The sequence below is a fragment of the Cynara cardunculus genome, assembly GCF_001531365.2.
Source record: "Cynara cardunculus var. scolymus isolate 2C chromosome LG 4, CcrdV1, whole genome shotgun sequence".
Taxonomy (NCBI): Eukaryota; Viridiplantae; Streptophyta; class Magnoliopsida; order Asterales; family Asteraceae; genus Cynara; species Cynara cardunculus.
Window position 1 is genome coordinate 3,701,609 of NC_037531.1, and position 9,622 is coordinate 3,711,230.

A 9,622-nucleotide genomic window follows, 5' to 3' on the forward strand; every position below is an offset into this window, starting at 1 on the left:
CTATTTTCAGATTAGACAATTTGCTTGTAGTATCCAGGAGTTTACCTTCTAACTCCTTCTAAAGCATTTCAAACTTCCTTTTCTGATTTATTAACTCTCTTTTCTCTTCATCTGAGCTGCTCCTTTCATTCTCAGAAGCGATGTCAAGCCACTTTTTCTTATTAGCAAGCTCTTTAACAATAGTTGTATGTTTCTTTATAGTATTCCTCTTATCAAGAGCAAATTGCTTCGTCTCTTCGTCTAAAGCCTTCTGCTTCAGTGCAATGATGTCAGATAATTTATGTATTTGGCTCTGACACTCTTTTGTGATGACGTTCTTCTCTTTCACTATCTTGGCTCGTTCCAAGATAATCAGCTGCTCAAAATCCGAGATTTGCTTTAAAAGCAATTTAGCGTTCAGCTCGAGAGAGTTGATCTTATTTTCATAAGATACACGTTCAGCACCAAATTGTTTCACTAATTCAGTCAATCTCTTATTTTCTTTCTCAAATTCCGTTCTTTCAAAATCCAAACTCTTCTCAGCTTCTAAAACTTTTTCCTTTTCTAAATCCAATAACTTCTTTAACTCAAGCAACTCACTCTCAGACTTATGAAATTTATCAGTTAAGTGCTCAGTCTCTGTATTCTTATTCCCTTGAGAATTCCTTTCAGCATTCAGTTCAAACTCAGCTTTACGGATTTTATCTACCAATTCTTGCTTAAGTTTGCTCTGCTTTATTGCTTCTTCTTCTGACTCTTTTCTTTCAGATTCTGAAATCTTTTCAAGTTCAAAAATTCTAGACTTCAAGGAATTGTCCTTTAACAAATCAAAATCTCTCTTTTGACTTCCCTTGAGATAATTATCTTTTGCAAGTAATACATCAATCTCAGTTTGAAGGAATTCCTTTTCTTCTTTAGATTTTTTAAGATCTTGTTTTAACTCTTTTGCCCATTCAAAATTAGCGTGATTTTCAAGATATACATTCTCATATTTATCTTTATAATCATTCACGCTCTTCTCCAACCCTGAAACCTTATCTCTTAGCTCTCTATTCTCCTTCTCAAAAAATACTGCCATTTTAAAACAGATTGATCAAAGAATCAAATGTGATGAAATCAGTCAAAAGAAATAAAAAACAATCAATAAGCTCAAAAACAATCAGAAAAACACAAAAAAAACTGTTGAGAAAACAGAAAAACAGCGAGAACTGTCAAAAATCAGTAAAAATAGTCAAAAACTGTCTAAAACAGTTAAAACTGATAAGAAACAGTTTACGCGATACAAAACGATTCAAAAAATTCTCAAACAGTTCAAAACAGTCAAAATCAGATAAAAAACAATGAAAATCTCAAAACAATTAAGCCCTCAAATCAGTTAAAAATTGGTGTAAAACAAGTAAAAAAATGTGATCCTCAAAAAAATTTAAAAAGGAAAGTTGAAAGATAGATGGGCCAAGAGGGAAAAAAAATACAAAAAAATGGATTTGAATAACAAACAACCCAAATTAAATCATATTAGGGGCTAAACCAAGACACATTAGATGAAGGAACGATTAGGTTAAGATACTCGCCGAGAAACTAAATCGGACATGGGGAGGTGCAGGGTTGGCCGAGGAAGCTAAATCGGATGGCTGCTTGAGCGAGGTTGCCAAGTCCGCACAAGCCTATGTGCGAGGAAAACCTTAAATCATTCAAATCTGAATGCGAGGTAAGCTTTTAGACGAGGTTGGTACCCGAGCGATTTACCTAATACGGTCAACCTTTTTGTGCGGTGTAACACCCCATATCACACATTGCATATAACATATACTTCACATGAAAGAAATACATGTTTATACACCACTTAGGTCCCACAGTACAAGAATCTACCAGTATAAAATACATGGCTCAAAAATTCAAAATACATTTCTTGTACTAATCATCGTTCATCAATCAAAACTATACATCATAAACAATTCTTCATGTAGATAAGCATTTAGGAAAATATCACATTTTCCCCTTCCCCTTACCGTCCGTACCTCCTGCAATACATAGTTAAAATCACAAAACGAGAATTAGACCGAAAAGTTTAGTGAGTTACCCTATTTAAGTTATTGCAGGGTGATAATCACCAAAACTTTTTTTAAATTAAACAACTTTTCACATATATAATCAATATATGAACAAATGGGGCATATTACCAGTTCCTTCCCTTTTTCAAGCCAAGCATTCAACTATTCAAATAACATACCTTTGAACCAATCAGGTTTTATATAATGCCACTTTTAAACATTTTTTAATCAAACAAGGTTTATTTAAAGTTTCAGGCCAACCTGTTATTTTCTCCTCAATAACATCCAGACTACGTTTCCAATAAGAACCTTGATCCTAAATCTTTAAATCACAAAGAAATAAAGATTCCAAACCACTTTAATCTTAAGGGATATAATAGAAAGAGTTATATCATTCAACACACATACAAATTCCACCCTTATGTCAAATGAACACCTCTCCTTGTTATGCCATCCTTATCCTATGGTACATCTCTCCTTAATATGCCACCCTTATCCCATGGTACACCTCTCCTTGATATGCCACCCTTATTTCCTCATCAAAACATTTTACAAAAACAATTCCAAATAGACCGCAGTCAATGGAATTATTATCATTCCAAAATCATTTATATCAAAATTCTCATTTTATGATAAAATAACAATTTTTATCAATCAAGTATAAGGCATAGTACAAATCCGGTCAACTTGGCTTGGCTGGACTTCATCTCCGGTCAAGTCTTAGCCGGTTTACCAAATTCGGACAACACATCGCTCAAGGCTCGTCCGATTTAACACTTAGAATAAATTCCAACACTTTTGTCCAGATAACAAGTTTGGAAAATACATCGCCTAAGGCTTGTCCGATAAAAAAAATAATCCGGACACCATTTAGTCGTATTTCTACTTCTCCGTTCAAAATACTTGGTATAAACTCAATAATCATAAATCGCTCAACACTTGTTCGTTTTAAGACTAAACCGCTTAAGCCTTAACTGGTTTAGGGTTTAAATCGCCCAACCCTTATCCGGTTTATGATTTAAATCGCTTATGCCTTGACCGGATTAAGGCTAATCCTCCTAACACTTGTCCGGTTTAAGACTAATCCGGACAACACTCCAATGAATAATTTTTAAATCAAAAGTAAAGTTCCATACTCAAATATACAATTATGAAGAGTTAAAAAGTAGTAAGAATCACTCACTTTAAAATCCTTTTGAAAATAATTGAATTTACTTTGCTTTAAAAAGTATCCGGTCAACCTCCTCTTTCTTTAAATCGCTCAAACTTTTAAACTAGCTAGAAGAAGAGAAATGGAGGCTAAGCCCTCCCTTTATACCTTTCTAAAACTGGAAGGTCGGCTAAACAGCCCCCTTCCCACGTACACCCACTTCATGCATATACATGACATGCATTCATACTCACACACACAATATGCATGTATGCTCACGTATACATACCATATTATATATGCATTTCATTTTGACTTACCACATATACATACTCTCATACATGCATCTACATTATGCACATAATTTTCACATACTAGCATGATCAAATGTAACAAATTTATCATGCTATCACGTAATCATTTATCAAGTAATCACACATTAATTATCTTGGGTGATAATCAGGATCCAATTATCACATTATCCACCCCTCAAAAGAATTCCGTCCTGGAATTCTTTTAATCAAAGAGCCAAGGGTATTCTGATTTCATCTTTGACTCTAATTCCCATGTCGCTTCTGGTCCTTTGTGAAACTTCCACTGTACCTTAACCAGACTTATCTCTTTGTTTCTCAACATCCTGATCTTTTGATCAATAATGGTTTCCAGTGTTTCCACGAAGTTTAGTTTACTGTCGAATTTAATCTCTGGCATCGGTATAGCTAGATTCGGATCAGGCAAACATTTTCGCAGATTCGATACATGGAAAGTGTTGTGAATCAGACTTAGCTCTTCTTGCAGCTCTAACTGATATGCTACTGACCCAATTTGCTTACATATTCTGAACGGTCCCACATATCTCGGACTGAGCTTTCCTTTCTTTCCAAATCTGACAACACCCTTCCATGGCGAAACTTTAAACATCATAAAATCACCTACACCAAACTCAATTGGCTTTCGACGATTATCAGCATAACTTTTCTGGCGATCTTGTGCTGTTTTGATTCTTTCGCGGATCTACTCAATCTTTTCAGAAGTTTCTTGGACAATCTCAGGACCCGTTAATTGTCTTTCACCCACTTCATTACAACACAACGGCATTCGGCATTTACGTCCATACAACACTTCATACGGTGCCGCTTGGATGTTGTAATGTTAACTATTGTTATAAGCAAACTCTATCAATGACAAGTGATCTTCCCATGATCCCCCGAAGTCAATCATACAACTTCTCAACATATCTTCGAGAGTCTGGATAGTTCTTTCACTCTGCCCGTCAGTTTGCGGATGATAAGCTGTGCTTAGTCGGATTTCAGACCCCAAAGCTTTCTGTAACCCTTCCCAGAACTTTGAAGTAAACCGACTATCTCTATCAGAGACAATAGACAATGGAACACCGTGTCGGGTAACAATTTTTTTGATGTAAATTTGTGCTAGCTTTTCTAAAGAGTACTTCTCTCTTATTGGTAGAAAATGCGCAAATTTAGACAGACGATCAACAATTACCCAGATCGCGTCATACCCTTTTGGAGTTCGAGGTAACTTCATAACAAAATCCATGGTAATGTGATCCCATTTCCATACAGGTATCTCTAAAGATTGAAGACTTCCATACAGCATCTAATGTTCAATCTTAACCAGTAAGCATGTCAGATATTGCTCCACATATCTAGGTATGTCTTTCTTTAATCCGAACCACCAATAAAAAGGTTTTAAATCTCTGTACATCTTATTGGTACCTGGATGGATAGAGTATCGGGACTTATGGCTTTCATTTAATATAGTGTTTCAGATATCTCCAAAACATGGTACCCAGATTCGCCCTTGAAAGCACATTAGTCCTTCGTCATTATGTTCCAAGGTTTAGATCATCTTACCCAACTTTTCTGTTTTAACAAATTCTTCTATTATAGCTTCTTGTTGACATCTCTGAATTTCCTTACGAATGTCAGGGACCAAATTCATTCTCATTGCCACTGTTTTAATGGTTCCACTATTTTCTTTCCTGCTCAAGGCGTCAGCTACCACATTAGCTTTTCCCACGTGGTAAAGGATTTCACAATCATAATCATTAACTAGTTCAATCCACCGACGCTGTCGCATATTTAATTCTTTCTGGCTGAACATATGTTGTAAACTTTTATGGTCAGTATAAATCTGACATTTTGTTCCCAAAAGATAGTGTCTCCAAATTTTCAGAGCAAATACCACTGCAGCTAATTCCATGTCATGGGTTGGATAGTGCTTCTCATGATCTTTCAATTGTCTTGATGCATAAGAAATCACTTTTCCTCTCTGCATCAGAACACATCCTAACCCTAACTTTGATGCATCGATGTAAACCACAAAGTCTTCGGATCCATCTGGTTGAGTCAATATCGACGCGCTGAAAAGATGATATTTTAAAAGTTGAAAAGTTCCTTGTTGTTCTCCTTCCCACTGGAATTTAACGTTCTTCCGAGTCAATTTGGTCAACGACACAACTATTTAAGAAAATTCTAAATGAACTTATGGTAATAACCAGCCAATCCCAAAAAGCTTCGGACATAAGAAGGATTTTTTGGAGCTTCCCATCTTGAAACTGCTTCTGAGATGGATCAACTTTTAACCTTGATTCAACTTTTAACCCTGATTCTGAGATGACGTGACCCAAGAATTGGACTTCTCTTAACCAGAACTCACATTTAGATAACTTTGCGTACATCTTTTCTTTCTTCAATAATTCTAATATTAGACAAAGATGTTTTGCATGTTCTTCTTCAGTCTTAGAGTATATAAGAATATCATCGATAAATACAATAACAAATTTATCAAGATATTCCTTACATACCCTATTCATCAAATCCATAAAGGCTGCAGGCGCATTAGTTAAGCCGAATGACATAACTAAGAATTCGTGATGCCCGTACCTTTTCTAAATGTTGTTGTGGCAACATCTTCTTCCCTGACTTTGAGCTAATGATACCTTGACCTTAAATCAATCTTGGAGAAATAACTTGCTCCCACCAATTGGTCGAACAAGTCATGAATCCTTGATAAAGGATATTTGTTTTTAATTGTCAATTTATTCAATTCACGATAGTCTATACACATTCGCATAGACCCATCCTTCTTTTTGACGAATAAGACCGGAGCAACCCAAGGTGAAGTGCTGGGCCTAATAAATCCTTTGTCAGTTAAATCTTTCAACTGTGCAACCAGTTCTTTCAATTCAGATGGAGCTAACCGGTATGGCGCCTTTGCTACGAGTGAAGCCCCTGGTACAAGATCAATTCAGAATTCAATAACTCTATCTGGTTGTATTCCAAATAAGTATTCTGGAAAGACTTCTAGATATTCACTAACGATTAGAATCGATTCTTCTTTTTTCTTCTCTTTCTTCATATCAATTACATATGCCAAATATCCCTTGCACCTTTTTCGGATGCTTTTCTGAGCTTTCATTGCTAACAAAATACTGGTATGGTGATTCTGACGATCACCATAAATAACAACTGTTCCTTGGTCTGGCAGAATAATTCTGATCATTTTCTGATTACAAACAATACTAGCCTGATACCTTGCCAACCGGTCCAAACCCACCACTACATCAAATTCCTTCATCGGCATGGGAAACAACTGAATCGGGAGTTCACAACCCTCAATAACAATAATACAGTTATTGAACACACTGGTAACAGTTTCCTGACTATTAACAGTATCAACTACTAATTCATCATCAAGTATCACATAATTCAGACATGCACTTTGAGCAAACAATGGTGATACAAACAAAAAGTTTGCACCAGAGTCAAATAACACCTTAGCATGTATTGAATTCAGAAGGAATGCACCTGTTACTACATCCGGTGATGCTTCTGCCTCGTTCTTAGTCATTTGGAAGGACCGTCCCCGCGCCCCTCCTTGCCTTCCTCTGTTCACAGTAGGTCTTCCCCGAGTACCCGATGCGTTACTCCCCATTGTTAACTGCGGAGTTCTTAACAAGGGACAATTCGGTTGAATATGATCTGGATAGTTGCAATTAAAGCACCTTCGATTAGCCGGGCAACTTCTAGACAGATGGCCTGCTTCACCGCACTTATAATATTTTCTTGGGTCCATCTTGCATTCACCCTGATGAACCTGTCGGCACTGTGAGTAGACTTTCTCACTGATCTTCTGCTCAGATTTATTATCATATCTTACCGTTTTCGGTCCTCGGAAAGATGAAGGCCCCTCCCATTTTCTCTTCTCTACAACCTTTCCTTTTGGCTGTCGGTTCTTATTTCGTTCGGTCACTTCGGCCGCATCTACCGTTAATGAAAAGGTATTGGGGTTCATAGCAATAACAAACTCTCTAATTGAGGGTTTCAAACCCCAAATATACCTATCTATCTTTCTGGATTCTGTTGAAACGTAGTGTTTCGTAAAACGAGAGTATTCAATAAATCTCTAAGTATATTCCGAAACTGTTCCATTTCCCTGTTCTAGCTTCAGGAAATCTTCTTCCATTTGTCTCACTGCTGTTTTAGGGAAAAATTGATTCTTTAATCGGTCCACGAATTCTACCCAAGACAACGATTGTAAAACATCAGTTCTGGCTGTCGATTCAACTTCCCACCAGAACAAAGCATTTGACTTTAATACGGAAACAACAAATCGAACTTTATCTGTTTTCGGACACCGAATGGTGTTGAACACATATTCCATTTCTTTGATCCAGCATACAACTTTCACTAGATCTCTTTCTTCATAAAATGTTGGTGGCTTGCATGCCAAAAACATTTTAATATCTCCCTCCTTGTTGTGAGTAACTGGTACCGAGAGATGAACTTCTACTCTTTCTACTTCTACCTTGGTTGGTATTCCCATAATAGAAGTTAAATTTCCCGCAATTTCTCCATATCTTCTACCAACATGTCCCTAGTTACATATTCAGGGTGTGGCACCGATATCTCCTGAACATTCTGTAACACCCCATACCACACATTGCATGTAGCACATATTTCATACAGAAGAAATACATGTTTATATACCATTCAGGTCTCTTAGTACAAGAATATTACAGAATACAAGGTTCAAAAATTCAAATACATTTCTTCTACTAATCCACGTTCATCAATCAAAACTATACATCAAAGACAGTTCTTCATCTAGAAATGCATATAGAAAAATATTACATTTTCCCCTTTCCCTTGCCGTCCGTACCTCCTGCAATACATAGTTAAAATCACAAAACGAGGGTTARACCGAAAGGTCTAGTGAGTTACCCTATTTATGTTATTGTAGGGTGAAAATCACCAAAATCTTTATGAAAAACAACTTTTCATATAGATAAGAAATATATGAACAAATAGGGCCATATTACCAGTTCCTTTCCATTTTTCAATCTAATCATTCAACTATTCAAATAACATACCTTTAAACCAACTAGTTTCATATAATGCCACTTTTAGACCTTTTCTAATCAAACAAGGTTTATATAAAGTTTCARGCCAAACTTGTTATTTTCTCCTCAATAACATCCAGACTATGATTTTCAATAAGAACCTTGATCCTAAATCTTTAAATCACAAAGAAATAAAGATATTCAGATCACGGTAGTCTTAAGGGATATAATAGAAAGAGTTATATCATACAATACTCATACAAATGCCACCCTTATATCCAAATGTACACCTCTCCTTGATTTGCCACCCTTATCCCATGGTACATCTCTCCTTGATATGTCACCCTTATCCCATGGTACACCTCTCCTTGATATGCCACCCTTATTTCCTCATCAAAGCATTTTACAAAAATAATTCCAAATAGACCGCTGTCAAATGAAATTCTTAACAGTTCAAAATTATCAAAAATTCCCATTTTCTTGTTAAAATAACAATTTTTATAAGGCAAAAATACAAATCCGGTCAACATAAACTTGGTCGGACTTCATCTCTGGTCTGGTCTTGGCCGGTTTATCAAATCCGGACAACACATCGCCCTAAGGTTTGTCCGATTTAACACTTAGAATAAATTTCAACACCTTTTGTCCGGATAACAAATCCGGACAACATATCATCCAAAGCTTGACCGATTTAAAATAATCCGATCACCACATGATCGTATTCATACTTCTCCATTCAAAGTGTTAAACATAAACTCAATATTCATACATCGCTCAACACTTGAACGATTTACTCTAATCCGGTCAACCCTCCAGGCGGTTTACTACTAAATCGCCCAAGCCTTATCCGGTTTATGACTTAAGTTGCTCAACCCTTACCCGGTTTAAGACTAAACCGCTTATCTCTTGACCGGTTTAGATCTAATCAGGATAACACTTATACAATTTAAATTCCAAACCAGATGAAAACACAATCAATTTATGCAATTAACAAGAACTTCAAAAACAATTAAACCACTCACCTTATTAAAGCCTTTTTGAAAATCAGACGAAACTATCTTCAAAAATAAGCAATCC